We start from the raw sequence: 17,982 nt of genomic DNA on the forward strand, positions 1-17,982 counted from the left end.
GCACTCGCCACACTCGAACCCAAACCACTCCCTAACGGCAACCCTTTCTCAAGCGAAAGCAAGCACTCTCTTCAAACACTGCTAGGTAAATTTGTAAAGGAACACACTCACTCTCTCAAGTATAGATCGAGAGTAAGACCAAATTGAAAGGAAACCTATTGTTAAGGCATATGCATTTTGTTAAGTGGGTTTCAATGGTTACAAATACGTATCCTGCAACCACAGAAGTTTAAACTGAGGGGTTGGGGATAGACATTGCCCGAGCTACACACTTCAAACAATACTCAGAGGAATCAAAACACAGGAAACGGAAACAGCTCAGTATGAGAAGAAATAGCATAGTTATATCATCAGGGAAAAAAAAAAAAAAAAAAAAAACATTCATTCGAAACTGACACCTCACAAACGGTTTCATCAGCTTTTTACCACCTCTCAGAAAAACGATGCTTACAGTTCTCATGAAGATAAGCAATTCCACGAGCTGAACAAGTAGCAACTTTAGACGTGGTTCACCATTCCATAGCAGGCCTCCCCTAGCTTGAAAAATGAGAATGACAAAATTAACAGAAAACCTAAAGATAAAATTCTTCAGAACACATCCACATAATCAGATACATATCTTAACAAGAAGATTGAAGCAATTTAGTTGAAAGGAAGCTGCGTGGGAAAAAGAGATAGCAATTCAAATTTGAATTGAATTTTAGATTGAATACCCGCAATTTGTTCGGCCCAGGCCCAACAGTAATAGTATACTTATGGGTTTCTAAACCCAATAGCTTCTACCTAATTAAAAAATATATATATCTAATTTAAAATAAGGTGATTTAGCTTTAGGTCGTCCCAATAATATGGGTATTTGCATTGGACCCAAAGTTTTACGTTTCTTAACTTTAGATAACCTTATCGTTAGTTAACGATTCATTTACCAAGTTTGACCGTCTATTGTGGTGTGTCTGGTGTTATGCCCTTTCAAAATGCAACAATTACCCCTCACACGTTTTGCACGTGCCCACACCATAAAACTCAAAAACCAAATTTCAAAATACCCGACATGTGTCATAATCCATGCTCCTAATAGAGTGGAGGCTGCAAAAAAAGAGAACCTCGATGTTCCAAAATATCAAAATTTAAGAGATATACAAAACTAAAAACCTAGGAAAAGTGAACTTCCAATCACTTAGTAAAACATAATCTATTAACCTAAAAAAAACAATTTAACTACACATATCCAAAAACCAGGTAGCCTATTTTCTTCCTTCTCTATTATTTACAATTATTTATTGACTTCAGTTTATTATGTATATTGCGATAATGGCGTATGAAAATTACATAACTTGTGTAAAAAAAATGTTAAAGGAAATTCTAGAAGTAGGACTTAATATTCAACAAGATCCAAATCTACAACATACGTAATTAGAGAGCGGGACGATTCAAAAGCACTGTGACATTAAAGGTACCAAAAGACTTGTTCTTTAACAAAGGAAGACGCCATAGTTAAAGAAATTGATGGAAGCCCAACATATTCTGTTGCAAAAGCAGAGGATTCAGCAGCTTTTCACGCAATACAGTTTATAAAGGATGAACGTGCACTACAAGAAAACAAGTTTTACGCCACGGTCTAAAACCGTGGGAAAAGTCTTTTTCCCACGGTTTTAGACCGTGGAAGGACCGTGGGCTTTTTGTGCGTCGGGAATGATCTGCCCACAGTCATGACCGTGGGAAAAGGTCAGTTTTTCCTACAGTTTTGGACCGTGGGAAAAGGTTAATTTTTCCTACGGCTTGGGTCCGTGGGAAATGATGTTTTTGCGACGGTTATAGACCGTGCCAAAGTTCTTTTTTTTTTTTAAAAAAAATATTGATATTTTAATTCTTGGGTCAGTTCACCCACAATCAATAGAAACGTACCAATCACCTAACAAAACTCCCATAACCATCCTACACCTCAAAATCACCATTTCCCATCATCCTAAAAGATAGAATTCCATTGATTAAATCATACAATCAAAACCTAACTAATGCTAAAAATATTTACGACTAAACCGTATTTTTGTTCTCATTCTTCATGAAATGAAAGACAAATAATGTAAACGAGAAAGAATTCTTCGAAGAACAGGTAGACAACCCTTGGGCAAAAGTGCTTTCTTCGTTCTTCCGCCATCGTAAACTCATGTGAACTTCTCCAAGTGCTACAATGTCGATCCTGAAATCTGTCATAGTTCAACACTAAAGTATAAGAACTTAATTAGTACGCCAAATACAAACACGTAGATGTCTTGATTAAGGGGTTGATGCGTTTTTTAAGACACTGAATACGTAAAACAAGAAACGCAATAAGTACCAACAGCATATTAACGTTAAGCAATAGAAATTTACTGATACAAGTATGAGTTACCTTGTCTGCTGTGACAAATAACTTGTCTCTAGAAACAAATTTGACATTGTTCACCTATACAATGTTCATAAATTGTTGACTAAATAGCTAAAAAACTCGAACCTTAAAAATCACAAGACATGACAAACCAATATGCAATACCTTCTTAGAGTGGCCACTAAGTGTAGATAGTATCTGTCCTGATGTCCAGAATTTTTAAAATACTCCTCACAGCAAGCTAAAATACATGTAGGCTTTTAGATCACATAACAAAATAGAACTGGATCATAAGGCATGTAGAATAAACTCAAATTAACCGTGTGCAAAGCCAACTAGCAAGAACCTCTTTTTCCATTAATAAGCACTAAAGCATTTGCTGTAGCAGCAGGCAATGCAGTCATAGGTATCTGTCTTTCTGCCTAAGCCAGTAGCAACCTCACATCATCCTGTTCCTTTTTAAGTCTTGCAATAACTCAGTAAGCAGCACTATGTTGTTAAAGCAAAAGTTGACTAATCAGAAAAAGCAACATTATTTCATGTACACTTGAAACCTTGACTGGTACAGAAAAATGAAAATCATATCAACTATGTGAACAAGATGAAAACTAAACATGCTTAACCAAAAATTTGACAGCGTCTCGGATTCAGAATGTTGGTCAGCATACTTAACGATCCTTACCGCAAGCTAAATGGCACTTTTACAATAAGTTTAGTCTACCGGTATTATGTGCATCCAAGTGAGCAAGCTTTGTATGAGCAAGAAGGATAAAATCTTTAAAATGAGCAAGCTTTGGGTACTCAAGAGATGATAATCAATTGCCATTAATTTGTTTCATTTATAGGCCCAAGAATTCCTTGCCCATACTTCACATGCCATCTGACTTGATCTCAAGCTTGTAACAACTCTACAAGGCTTGAACGATATCATATGTTCAGTTTCAAAAAGAATGCACAAATGTTCGATGTTACAGTTATCTAATCAAACGGCATAGCATATCTTATAAGTTTGAAGTGGTGATCAAGAACTATAAGAGACATAAGAGACAAGCTATTCATAATAGTGATCAAGAACTGACCTTCATCTAAGATGTCAATTCACAACTATACAACCCGGTGTCCTCGAGAGGATCTCGCTAGTTGCTGGAAAAAATATATATCTTAATCTCGAGCTTCTAACATGCATAAGGTATTCAACTGTGAGTACTAGATGCAATCATCATAATATTTTATAGCCAGTAGAATTTAAACGGACTTACAAGCCAAAGCAAGCTGGGTATGGTCTCCTTCCAGAAGTCTAGAATCCTTCATGAAAATAACTATCCGACAAGTTGAATTCTCCTTAAATCTACACATGAGCATTTTCTCTAAGGCAGTAACACCAGAAATCAAAGCAAATATAATTACACTAAGAATTATAGAAAATTAATAGAAAATTTAGTCAAAATCATAACTGCAATTATTTAAACTTTTCAAATTTTCAACACCTAGTCATGTTAGCTAAACAAGAGAACTAAAAAGCATGGGCCGAATAGATGCAAAGCTACCATCTCAAAGTGCTTCATGTGAGAATGAGCAATCTTAGTATTCTAAATTTGTATCTTAAAGCTCATCTAGAATAGTATTTACAATTTGTATCTTAAAGCTCATCTTGAATGCTATGTCTTATAGGTGAAGGCTCAATTTGTATCAAATATTTGAAACCTGATCATAATGGGTGCATCAAAAAAGGTATATATTACTAATTTAATGACAATATCTCTTGTATCCCCTTCGACATATATCAAACAAACTAAATTTATAAAATTGAACACTTAAAGTAACAAACAAAGAATACAAGACGATGATCCAGATTTCAAAGCTTAACAATTTAAGTTTATTTGCAATCTAGTTGGATCACCTACTTGAACTTTTTTTTTTCTATAGAGAATCTCTTACTTGAACCATTTGTAGTATATAGTATGCAAGTTATACAAAGACCCAAGTCGAGTACTCACAAGACCATTTCATCACCCCAATGAGTACATTTTTTTTTCTTCTTCTTTTATAATCTAGTATCTAATCCAGTTCTAAAATAAGGGTGTGAGGGACACATGAACAGGAAATAGGGCATACATATTCAATTAGAACAAACGCAGAGTTAGAAAAGATGTTGGGCATTCTGATTGACCAAGCCAGCACACTGCTACCAACATTCAAGGGTGCACGAACTCAAGTTAATCACCGCACTACATTTTTTTTTCTAATGATAAAAATTGTTCAAAAGCCATATATCTCATAATTTGCTCAACTTTTCTATTATTTATTTTTTATCTAAAAGTACGTAGGTATTTTGAAAATATGGAAGAAATTCAGGTGTGAAGGTTTTGAAAGTCGTATTTCCAATTTCAAAACCCTAGATACTCAATAAATTATGATTTTTTAAGGAAAAATTACACTTTTGATGAATTGGGATTTCGGGAAAACCTAGCTTCATAAAAAGTTGAACCAAACAAGAAAAGTGAAACCCCAAAATGAATCTGTAGAATTACCTTGATGAAGAACAAAAGCAGTCATCTAACCTCAAATCGCAAGGATTTTTAACATTGAATCGGGCAGTCATTCGAGTCTTCTCGCGAGACAGTGTGTTGAGTATTGTTGATGGAGTTTCCTTCGTTGGTATGAAGAAGAAAAGTTTCAGGGCTACTCAAGTTTTCCTTTTCGTTTTAGCTTAAGGTGGACCTTTTTCCTACGGTTCACAAGATCTAAAGCCCGTGGAAGAAATTCACGCAAGTATCCAAAGGTGAAGTCCGTCGCACCAGCCACGGCTTGAACTGGTCGCACAACAGTGGCTAAAGCTCACAGAAACTTGCCACAGACCTTGGTCAAGTAGCTACGGTCTATGGCTGTCGGTACACAGGCGAGGGGTTTTGGCCGTGGCTAAAAATATCGGGAATCCGTGGCAAAAAGCCCATTTTCTTGTAGTGGTGATGGAAATTGAAGACTTCAATTTCAAAGAACTTATGAAGAAAAGAATAGAAGTTGAAGAGAAACAGAATCAACTCGATATCCTCAAACATATTATGCTAGATTGTTTGGTTGATGATAAACACAACAAAGATAAAATATATTATCTCGAAGAAAAAATTAAAGGAATGAAAGACATGTAGAGTTCCATAATAAAGAAAAGAAAACCATGAGGATTAATACTTTAATACCAAAACTTTATTATGTCGGTCACATAGTATTTTTTTAATGGCCGAGGTTTAACGCTTTTTATTTATGAAAGTTTGTAACTATTGAGTCCGTTAATTTTTAGTTTAAATCTATAATATTAGCACACTCGCTTTTCAAATTCGACTACTTCAAGTTATATTGTGATCGATATCGAAAAAAATATAAGTCATTTGTCACCTTTGGAGTAGGTATTCGTATCATAACATTGTTTCGTTTGCTGACCTTCTAAAATAAGTGAGTAATTGTAAATAAGTGGATGCACTGAACATTCAACAATGTAAATACTGGAAAGTGTCTTCCAAATATTAATGAGATAGTGAGTTCCTCCTTCAGTATTCTAATGTCAAATACCATATGAACTTTTAAAAAAAACACACCATTGGTAGTACGAAAGAATTAGGCAGTCAGCAACATTCTTAGATGTCTAGATTTTTTTAGTATTATCGGGGCAGTTTTGCAACTCCATTATATAAACTCTCCTAAATCACCACAAATTACCACAAGAGCACAATCGATTATGAAAATGGTGAGCTAGAAAGCATTATTATTATAATAGCTTTGACCAAAACTGAAAGATACTTAATAAACTTGGATCAGGTTTTGACACACTTAAGTTGTGACAAAAACCGCTTTGTTCTCAGACTCACCTGAATTATCATCAAAATGTCTACTGCAAGCATTAGGGGCTCATCTTTGCTAATAACATGTGGCGTAGAGTTTGCTTTAGTTCTGCATAATAATGTGGTGAATATCTTTGATCTGCCCTTTCAACATGAACATTGGTTAAATAGCCATTCCTGCTCTTTGTACTCCCTCTACATTGCCCAAAATCCATTTCTACAACCTTGACATTGTCTTCAATGTGTCTATCAATGTACATGCAGAAAAATCATATTGCTGATTAAAGGGTGAATAATTTGTATTTCTTTTATTTATAAGAGAGATTCTCCCATCATAATAGTGGATATGCTCTTAAGTAGTGCAAACTATTTTCAGTAGGATGCATGTGGTAATTTATTTATATAGAAATAATTTTATATCTGTGTTATAATTTTATATCTGAGAAACGGCAAAAATAAGTTCTTATCTGTGTTATAATTACAAAGCAAATACAAGAGCTTCACCTTCGTTTACAGCAGCACAGTCCATATCCACATTTGTATTTAATTTAAGAGATTTAGACGTGAAATCAAGTGGTATGTTGAAATAACCAACCTCAAACATGAAAAAGAAAATAAAATCCTCAAGTCTATACGTGAAAAATATAATGGGCTTATGCCCAAGTTAAAGACACCAAACCATATTTGTGACATTAGTCGAATAGTACAATTATAGATATACATGAAGTTATAATAATAAACAAACTAAACTTCTAATCAAATAGGTAACCCTAATCAATTTAAATCTATAAATACTGCGTAGTGAGATAAGCTTTGAAGTAGTAGACAATAACTACGAAGAAATAGAATAAATTTGCAACAAACTTGAGATTGCAAAAAAGAACGACATGCTTAGAAATCAGTGCATACAAATTCAGGAAAAAGAAATTCAGAGTCTGAAAAAAGATATTGATTATCTAAAGGCAATTATAAATAGGGAATGATAGAGTTATGATTATCTCTACGTAATTATCTGTTCAATCTTGGAGTTGAGATGACTTATCAGACATTTTTACATATATGGAATCATATTTTTAGTAATAAATGTAATCAAAATCCACAGGAAGTTAAAAATTTAGTTTAACTAGTGAAAACACAAAGATATCAATAGATGCCACAGGTCTATATAGTCAATCTGAGTTTTTAACCGGTCCAAAATCAAAGTTACCAACAGGAAGATACAGTTTAATTTCTATCTATGATGGAACCCTAAAACAACAAAACTTCAAAACAACCCAACTATCCAACAGGAAGTCAAAACCACACCTTAATAAGTTTCTTAGACAAATGAGAAAAAATAACATACCTACCCCGACTGTTTGCTTTATTCTCTCCTATACGCAGACCACTTCAATAAGTTGGTATCGTATTCTGTATTTCTTAAACTCTGAAGTTGATAAACCATCTGTTCGTTGCCAGCTCTCAATATATTGCTATGAATCAGCATGAGTACCTAGGTGTAAGACATTTCAATATCTCCATAAGAGGTAGCAACTAGCAACTCCAATTTGAATTGAATTTGAGATACAATACCCGCTTAAAACATATGTTATAATTTGTTGGGCACAGGCCCAACAGTAATAGTATACTTAGAGGTTTCTAAATCCAATAGCTTCTACCTAATTAAAAAAAATATCTTTGTCTCTTAAGCCTCACAGCTATGGGACTTCCTAAAGAAAACAGCAATCGCAATTTATCAACCACTCACAAGACTACCAAGATCTTCTGCCGCAATAAAAGAATGCTATACTCAAGTGAACATACAAAGTTATAAACTTCGCAATTTTTAAAATGTCTTGAATTTCACCCTTACGCTAGCAAAGCTTCTGTAGGAATCTGGCTCGAGCTTAAAAGTTTTAACAACAAAGGATCCTCCTGCAAATTGAAATTGGACTTACCAGGTGTTGGAGTTATCCCTCACATGAGGAGAGAACCGAGCGGAGAGAAACGGGCTCCTCGGCATCGAGGCGGCGCCAACCGGATAGAAGCGACCAGCCGCTCGAGTTCCATAACATAGGGCTTACCAGCTCAAAGTGGCCCGCCAGGCCGGCTTTCCAGTCTTCAGCGACTCGCCCAGAGTGAGCAGCCCAGCCTCGAGGCATAATTTTTGTGGGCCTTGCTACAGTACCCGCGAAATTTGGTTTTTGGAGATAAAACCAAAAATCAAGGTTTTGGAAAACCTAACCAACAGAACCAAAACAAGTCAGAAGGATTGGAATCCAGACTAAAACAAAGAGAGATAACCTTTACAGAGATACAACCCTGTAAAGAGATAAGAGTGATCTAGTAAAGGTGAGAGACCAAAAGGAGATTGTAATCTTCCTTCCCACGTTATTAAGAACTGGCTCTTGTGGAAGTAGGCATCATTGGCCGAACCACGGTAAATCTTTGTGTTGTGGTTTGCCTTTTACTGCTTTACATTATTATTTGTTGTTGATAGTTGTTTAGCGAGTTGGGCATGTTAGTATAGGTTGTAGTTGATATTTAGATTTTGTCCGGAGTTGAATTGAGTTCACATACAAGTTATCTGTGTAGTGGGGAACCGATTGGTATTGGTATAATCCCCAACAAGTGGTATCGAGCCTTGGTTGAATAGCCTTAGGGTGTTATCCGAATCTTGGTCGGGCGTGTTTGTGAAATTCACCGAGAGAAGATTTGAGGTTAAATAACTTGTAGAAATGGACCATTCCGTGAACACTCGTATGATGAGTCCGAATAGGAAGAACTACACCATCCGGAAAGCCAAGATGGAAGACTTGCTATACTTTGCAAGGACTTGGCACTTCCCATTGAGAATGAGGGAGTAAAACCGTAAAAAAGATGATGATTTGAGTGGAAAAAGCTTGACGAAAAGCTATTGGGTACATTCGACAATGGATAGACGACGGTTGTCTTTCACCATGTGGCCCGAAGAGACTACGACGCTTCGATCATGGAAGAAACTTCGAGACCTTTATGAGAGGAAGTCGGGTGGAAACAAAGTGCTAGTCGTTAAAGTTTTGCGGACCACGAAGTACCAAGAAGGTTCTTCAATGTCCGAGCATCTTAATGAAGTACGTAATATCATCAATCGGATGCATTTGATGAAGATCAATTTGGGAGGCGAAGTTGAGGCTTTGTTTCTATTAGCTCTCTACCCGAAAGTTGGGAGACATTAGCGGTTTCTACATGGAGCGACGAGGATGGAATTGTTACCATGGAGATGGCTACCACGCCTTTGTTGAATGAGGAGACTAGAAGGAGTGCAAGCGCTCTTCTAACTTCGCAGGTCCTTTTCACGCAGAAAACGGGGAGAGGTCGGCGAAAAACCATCTCGTTCTAGAGGTGATGATGAATAAATCTAGGGGTGAAGCTAGAACTCCTAAGGCGGAGAGGCAATGTTACTATTGTGACACCAAAGGCCACTTCGGATATGAGTCGCGACAATCAAGAGGGATGAGAAGAATAACCGTGGTACATGAAGACATGGTGCGAGGAACGGAAACACAGCAGAGATACTACCGCGACTAGTCGATGACTGAGTGGGAATCAGTGTCGATGTGGTGTGTCTTTGTCCCGAAATTACCTCATGTCGGGGATACGAGTGGGTGATAGATACGGGAGCATCCTATCACGCCACACCGCCGCAGGGGATTCTTCACTACCTACGGTTGTGGTGAATATGGTGAAGTGAGGATGGAGGGTAACGATGCCTCAAGATTATAGGCATTGGAGATGTTCATGTAGAAACCAATGTCGGCTACACCTTGACACTCGAAGGATGTAAGACATGTCCCCGACATACGGTTAAGCCTTAATTTTTGGGAAATTAGATGATGATGGCTTTGTAAACTCGTTTGGTAACGGGTATGGAAACCGAAAGCGCAGGTTCCATTGTAGCAGCGTGAGGAAAGAAAAACTTGCTCTCTTTACAAAACACAAGGCTAGTTTGTGTAAAAGCGAAGCGAATCTGTGCGCGAAGAAGCTTCATCCGAACCGTGGCACAAGAGACCGTGTCACATGGGCATAAAAGGGATGGAAGTTCTTGCTAAGCAAAAGGCCATGCCGGACATTAAAGGTACACATTTAAGTACATGTACTCATTGTTTGGTAGGAAAGCAACACAGGTGTCTTTCCAAAGATTCCCGTCTCTCACGAAAAGGACAATCGCCCTTGAACTAGTGCACACTGACTTATGTGGTCCTATGAGAGTGAAGTCCCACGAGGGGAGCCGTGCTTTTGACATTCATTGATGATCGTCAAGAAAGATATGGGTCTATAGTCCGAAGACCAAGGATGAAGTACTTGGCGTGTTTGAGAAATTCCACAAAGATGGTGGAAAGAGAGATTAAGTTGTTGAAGTGTATTTCGCTCGGATAATGGGGGAAAGTACATTGGGCCATTTGAAGAGTATTGCGAGTCATGGGATTCGTCATGAAAGCGGGCGTTCCCAAGACACCGCAAATGAATGGAATAGCAGAGAGAATGAACCGTACCATTGTAGAGAGGATAAGATGCATGTTATCTCACTCTAAGCTACCTAGAAACTCTTGGGTAGAAGCAATGCGTCTGTTGCGTGCATGTGATCAACCCGTCACCGGCAAAGCCTCCGAATAGTGATTATCCGGAGAGAGTATGGTCGGTGAGAGATGTTGATTATGGATACTTGAGGGTATTTGGGTGCGGGGCATTTGTGCATATTCGAAGGATGAGAGATCAAGCTTGATGACAAAGCCAAGCGGTGCATTTTTCCGGGTTATGGAGATGAAAAGTTTGGTTACAAACTCTATGATCCGATTAACAAGAAGGTAATCCGAAGTCGAGATGTTGTGTTCTGGAAGACCAAACCATAGCGGACTTTGAGGAGGGTGAGAAGCTTCTGATCTTTCACCAATGATCTTGTTGATTGAGAACCGAAGTTCCTACTTGTGGAGCGTCACGGGAAAGGCATTGAAATCACGAGAACCATGAGTTTGAAGCTCGCGATGAGAATCCTATTGCTCATGATGGGATAGAACCTATTGGTATAGAAGATGCGGATGAGATGCATGAACCACCACCGAAAGCAAGCGAAGTCGCAACCTCACGAGGCACCGGCCAGGATGGGGCGAGGAGGTCCGACAGAGAGAGACTAAGCTCAACCAGTATCCACCACATAACGTGCGTCTTTACTATCGGATGGTGGAGAACCTATGTACTATCAAGAGGCACTTTGAAGGTCTGCACGACAAAGAAAAGTGGTTGAAGGCCATGCATGACGAGATGGATTCTTTGCATAAAAATCACACTTATGAGGTTAGTTGAGAAACCCAGCGGGGAGAAAAGTTCTCAAGAATAAGTGGATATACAAAGTCAAGCATGAGGAGAACAATCCTCACCCAAGGCACAAAGCTCGCCTTGTTGTGAAGGGATTCGGTCAAAGGAAAGGGATTGACTTTGATGAGATCTTCTCTCTGTAGTGAAAATGACTTCTATCCGGGTGGTATTGGGTATGGCCGCAAGTATGAACCTAGAGGTTGAAGCGACTAGATGTTAAGACAACTTTTCTTCATGGAGACCTTGAAGAAGATGTCTACATGGACCCGACCCGAGGGTTTGAGGTCAAAGGCAAGGAGCACCTAGTATGCAAGCAAGTTGGTAAAGAGCTTGTATGGATTGAAGCAAGCAGAGGCGATGGTACATAAAGTTTGATTCCTTTATGGCGAAAGCAAGGATACAAGAAGTCCGCTTCCGATCATTGTGTGTTTGTTCGAGATTTCGGATGGGGATTTCATTGTCTTATCACGTATGTGGATGATATGTTGATAGTTGGCCCAAACATCAACAAGATATCAAAGCTGAAGAAAGACTTGAGAGTAAGTCCTTTGAGATGAAGGATTTGGGTCAAGCAAAGCAGATACTTGGGATCACGGATCACCGTGTGATGAAAAAGTGGGGAAGTTGTGGCTTTCAAGAAAGCTACATTGAAAGGTGTTGAAGAGATTGAACATGGATCAAGCCGGCCCGGTCGGTTAATCCGCTTGGTGGCCAGTTCCGCATGACCAAAGAGATGTGTCCTAAGGGTGAGCATGAGCGAGTCGGATGGAAAAGATTCCTTATGCATCCGCGAGCGGCGGTTTGATGTATGCCATGGTGTGTACTAGACCGGATATTGCTTTCGCCGTTGGGGTTGTAAGCAGATTTCTGTCAAATCCGGGTAAAGAACATTGGGAAGGTGTTAAGTGGATATTGAGATATCTCAAAGGCACTTCCAAATCATGTTTGTGCTTTGGTGGAAGTAAGCCCTTACTTGAAGGCTACACTGATGCAGACATGGCAGGTGATGTTGACTCGATGAAGTCCACCTCCGGTTATCTGGTTACTTTTGCAGGGGGAGCAGTTTCTTGGCAATCTAAGTTGCAAAAGTGTGTTGCCCTCTCCACTACAGAAGCCGAGTATATTGCAGCCACTGAGTGTTGCAAAGAGTTGCTATGGATGAAGAGGTTCTTCGACGAACTAGGGCTAAAGCAGAAACAGTTTGTAGTTCTATGTGACAGTCAGAGCGCCATCCACTTGAGCAAGAATCCGAGTTTTCATTCTAGATCCAAGCACATACACGTGCGTTATCATTGGATTAGAGAAGTACTCGAAGACAAGCATTTGTGTATCGAGAAGATCCATACCGACAAGAACGGGTCGGATATGATGACCAAAGTCTTACCGAAAGGTAAGTTTGATGTTTGTTGTGCTATTGCCGGAATGATAGCACACTCCTCCTGTTGATTTGGCAATTGCATGGAGGTAGCCCCCACCGTTGGGAGGGAGATTGTTGGAGTTATCCCTCACATGAGGAGAGAAACCGGGAAAGAAAAGAGAAAACGGTAGTCGGCATCGCGAAGTCGAGGCCTGGCCAGCGCTCGAGATAGAAGCGACCAGAAGAGTTCCAAGATAACATAGAGGCGACCCGCTCAAAGTGAGCTTCGCCAGCTCGGCTTCCAGTCTTGGTAGCGACTTCACGAGTGAAGCCGCCAGCCAGCAGGCATAATTTTGGGGCCTTGCTACAAGATTACCCTTGAAATTTGGTTTTGGAGATAAAACCAAAATCAAGGTTTTGGAAAACCTAACCAACGAACCAAAACAAGTCGAAGGATTGGAATCCGGACTAAAACAAAGAGAGATAACCTTTACTGAGAGATACAACCCTCAGAAAGAGATAAGAGTGATCTAGTAAGGTGAGAGACCAAAAGGAGAGATTGTAATCTTCCTTCCCACGTTATTAAGAAGAATCGGCTCTTGTGGAAGTAGGCATCATTGGCCGAACCACGGTAAATCTTTGTGTTGTGGTTTGCCTTTTACTGCTTTACATTATTATTTGTTGTTGATAGTTGTTTAGCGAGTTGGGCATGTTAGTATAGGTTGTAGTTGATATTTAGATTTTGTCCGGAGTTGAATTGAGTTCACATACAAGTTATCTGTGTAGTGGGGGAACCGATTGGTATTGGTATAATCCCCAACACCAGGCTGCTAAAAAATCTAGCTTCAATAGGTAAATATCTCTTTCTATAGCCCTTAAATAAAAAAATCATTTTATTTAAGGGCATTTGTTCAGTGAACGGGTATGAAATCTAAAGGCCCGTTAATTAAAAAAAAATAGCCTTTTAGTATGAGAAATTATTGGCGCTGAGAACTTTGATCAATTAATTTATTGTCTGAGAATTTATGAAGAAAAGAATAGAAGTTGAAGAGAAACAGAATCAACTCGACATCCTCAAAAATATTATGCTAGATTGTTTGGTTGATGATAAACACAACAAAGATAAAATATATTATCTCGAAGAAAAAAAATTAAAGGAATGAAGGGCATGGAGAGTTCCATAATAAAGAAAAAGAAAACCATGAGGATTAGTACTTGAATACCAAAATTTTATTATGTTGGTCACATAGTATTTTTTTTCTTTCAGTTAAACGCTTATTTTAAACTTTAGATATGCATTAATTTCATTTATTTACTTCATTTGTAGCAAAATAATGTTGTTTTGAAATATATTCGTAGTTAATGTGCTATTCGAACTACACCATTACAAAAGAAGTCTTCTGATTTCACTGAAGTTCATGCCTGAAACGAATAAACCTAAAAATAGACGGACATTAATCTAAATTTATTGGAGGAAGCAATGAAAAATTAAATCTTGAGGATTCCGAACATCATCTCCCAATAACTAAAAAAAAACATATTTAGAAATATACATGGGCCTAAAAGAATGCCTAAAGATCAAGAATAGTGCTCTTTTATCTGTTTCATCTTCAAAGATCGTGAGCAAACCATTTCCCATATACTTTAACAGTAGTCAAGCTATATCCAATAATATAAGCATATGCCATGGTATAAGTTTTTTTCAAACTTGCAAAGTATCAAGACATATTATATTTCAAAACATAAAAAAAAATGCCCTCCAAAAACATAAAAACTAACAACAAATTTTTAAAACTAACAAAACATCAGTTAGTATTTCTCATTCCAAATCCATAATAGGGAATATTACTACTGATGCAGGTCCACTACTAAACCTGTCAAATCAAACATAAAATATTCAATTCAGCCAAAACATAAATTAGGATAAAGATAACACCCAAGTCCCCAACACATGCACATATACAACTCAGCCCATTTTGTCTCTTAAGTATCTTAAGCCCAAGTCCCCAACACATCTTAAGCTCAATTTTGTCTCTTAAGATCTTAAAATTGGACTAAAACAATATTTGACTAAAGAAACTTACCCATCCATGGCGTCTACGGTAGTAGATAAGTAAGACTACAATGAATATGAAACCAAAAGAACAGAGAGCGACAACTAGGAGTTTAGGAAAAATGGGTTTGTGGCTGGAGGTGTAAAGAATGATGACGAAAGAACTTCTACACTTTAACCGAAACAAACTTCAAACATCATAAAATCATATTTAGACAAATGTTTACAATATGTCTTATTTTCAAAGCAGTAAATTTACACCGAACCACTTATTTAACATTTTAACCTACTATTTAAATATACTGATGTATCAGAACTCCTAATAAGTGCAAATTTATACATCAAAGTTAAGATAGTTGTTAATCCTAATAATTCAAACAACCCACCATTCGTTAGACTTAAAAACCAATGACAAATGAAATAAACGAAATAAACCGAAAAAAAAATTTAAACATCGAGTACCAATATAAAAAGGAAAATAGTAATGCTGCTCCAAAGTACAAAATTATGCCCTGTTGGCAAATGACACCGAGTAATATATGCGTACTTCTTTGCTCCATAGACAAACATAAAGATAGACGTAAAGTATATTGAACCACATAAAATTGTGTTTAGAATGTATAAGGAGGTAACACTTGCCTAGAATGCATCAAATTATTCCCGCCCTTACTTATAAAACCTCAAGCCAAGTTTATCAACACAGTGAGGCCAGTGATTTCAGCATGATCATAAGGTAAGTGCCATGGCACAAAATATTCATGTTGGTTTCCTTACAGAATGAAGTTAGGCCTCTTCAAAGTTTTTTTTTTTTACTTTGAGATTTCTTTCTACCATAGTATGAAGAATTTTTCATCTAATTCATGGAATATTAACCATCATGTATTAATAAATGAGAGGTAATTGCTACTGGACATGTCATGCTATCAATTTTATAATACTACGAAGATGCATTGCGAATTCTTATTCTATATATTGTGAAACAAAGATTTCATATTCTATGTTTGTTTTTGTAGTTATCTCATTTGTAAGTTGTTGGTTAAAATATTAATAATGTTTAAAGCAGTTTTTGACAATTTTCATATGCATGTATTAATATTAGCATTCATGTTTTTTTTTTTTTTTTTTTAAAAGAAATATTCTTCATCTTATTCTTTATATTGTAAAGTATATGTTTGTTTAAATCAATTTTTGACACTTAATTTCTCTATTAGCATTCAGGAAGGAAAAGAAATAACAACATAAACGTTTACAATGTTTCTCAGAAGTCTACTTCTTCAACACTTTCTCAACATACTATCTCACGAGGGTTAGTACCTACTCGGCAACAATTGGCTCAACGCGCTCGCCAAAAAAAGAATCATATGCAATGAGTATTCACCTCTCCAATGGATGTAGATGTACCTACTCCATATAAAGGAAAACATTATCTTGGTTGAATGGATGTGCAATGTGGATTCTGTTCTGCCCTACATTGGAAAGATGAACAAATATCAAAGTCAACCAAAAACAGACCTCTATTTGGAATGTGTTGTTTACAAGGAAAGATCAAACTGCCTTTGCTTTCTGAATTGCCCCCTGCCTTTAAATCATTGTATGAAGGATCTAATGCCAATGCGAGGTCATTTCGTGAGCACATTCGGTCATACAATGCATGTAATGCTTTTACAAGTCTTGGTGTTAATCCAGACATGCGTGTATTGCATGGGCGTGGTCCAATATCATTTATTATACACGAAAGACTCTACCATAGAGTCAGATCATACATAATCAGAAATAGCAACAGAGATGCATTGATAACATTTCTTCTGTGCAGCTGCTGTTAGTTGCTCTTACTTTCAGCCATTACAAAATTTTATAAATTTACACCATTTACATTAAAAAAATGAAAAATAACATCATCTCCAATCACACAACAAGTTCTATGTACAACGAAAGAGTTGTGGGATAATGCAACATAGAATAACCTTTCTTCTCAAATCCTACAGTTTTCGGCCACCTTTAATTGACACCTCTACTCTGTCCATAATCAATTATTTCCCAATTGATTTACATAAACACACAAAATATAGCTGATAATGGATGTAAACTTGAAAAGATTAACACTTTTTTCCTAGAAAGCAAGAAACCATTACTAAATGCTCAATCATAATTTATTCATAGTGTACCCAAGTATCATTATCTAATAACTAGATTGAAGCAATATTACGTGACAGCGAGATATACTAATTTATGATATTCATAGGAATCACATCAAAAATATTGTGAAACCCAATATAATATTCATATCTCATAGCTCTACATATAACATGTGGATAACAGTTACACAACCGAACTTGAGAAGATAAAGAACCGTCTGCATAAAAAATTAAGTAAAAGAAAATATAATATGCATATCTCATAGCTTTACATAGAATATGTGGATAACAGTTTACAAACCTATTGGAAAAAGACAAAGAACAACACACATAAAAAATAAAGTAAAAACCAATATAATATTTATACCTCATAGCTCCACATAGGTATTATAATTTTCATAATAATTGAATATAACGGCACCCGTTCATAGAACGGGTTCGAAAACTAGTTGCTTTTAGTATAAGGAGACACCAACATTTTTTTACTACTCCAACTTTCGTGACACGTCAGTATTAAAATTTTCTTAGTACTCCATTTTAACCATTTCTTTTTAACTACCAATTTCTTCCACCAAAAAACAAACTATAACCATAATGCAATATCCCCCTCCCAAAATAAATTCAAACGAAAATTTCACTGCTGGAGTTTCATAAAAATTCATCTCTTTGTTATATCAATTAATTCATGATTTTTTTTTTTTGGGATTTTTCGTAAATGAACTAATTGTAGTAGCCAAAAAGGAGCCGTAAACTTCTATACAAACAACAGTATCAATCTTCATGGATTTAAAGCATCATCATCATCATGGTCGTCTTCTACGATATGGAGTTGGTTGGGATGATACTCGTTGAAGACAAAAGCAGCTTTCTTGAGTAAACTAGCAAAGCGGAGATGATTG

At 37.0% G+C, this 17,982-nt stretch overlaps 1 long non-coding RNA gene across 6 annotated transcripts; it reads right to left on the bottom strand.

The window, feature by feature from the left end:
• Positions 1-1,833: 1,833 nt before the first annotated feature.
• On the bottom strand, positions 1,834-5,299 carry LOC147479274 (uncharacterized). Of its 6 annotated transcripts, none has more exons than XR_015206631.1 (6): positions 4,900-5,298; positions 3,628-3,716; positions 3,448-3,511; positions 2,534-2,927; positions 2,393-2,446; positions 1,834-2,207 (listed from the first exon to the last, which is right to left on the bottom strand). It is a non-coding gene; the product is annotated as an uncharacterized LOC147479274 (long non-coding RNA). The 6 variants fall into 6 exon arrangements; XR_015206628.1 differs by having other exon boundaries at positions 2,534-2,609; positions 2,715-3,511; XR_015206630.1 differs by having other exon boundaries at positions 2,534-2,857; positions 4,900-5,297.
• Positions 5,300-17,982: the final 12,683 nt, after the last annotated feature.

The sequence above is a fragment of the Coptis chinensis genome, chromosome 8 (assembly GCF_015680905.1).
Source record: "Coptis chinensis isolate HL-2020 chromosome 8, ASM1568090v1, whole genome shotgun sequence".
Classification (NCBI taxonomy): Eukaryota; Viridiplantae; Streptophyta; class Magnoliopsida; order Ranunculales; family Ranunculaceae; genus Coptis; species Coptis chinensis.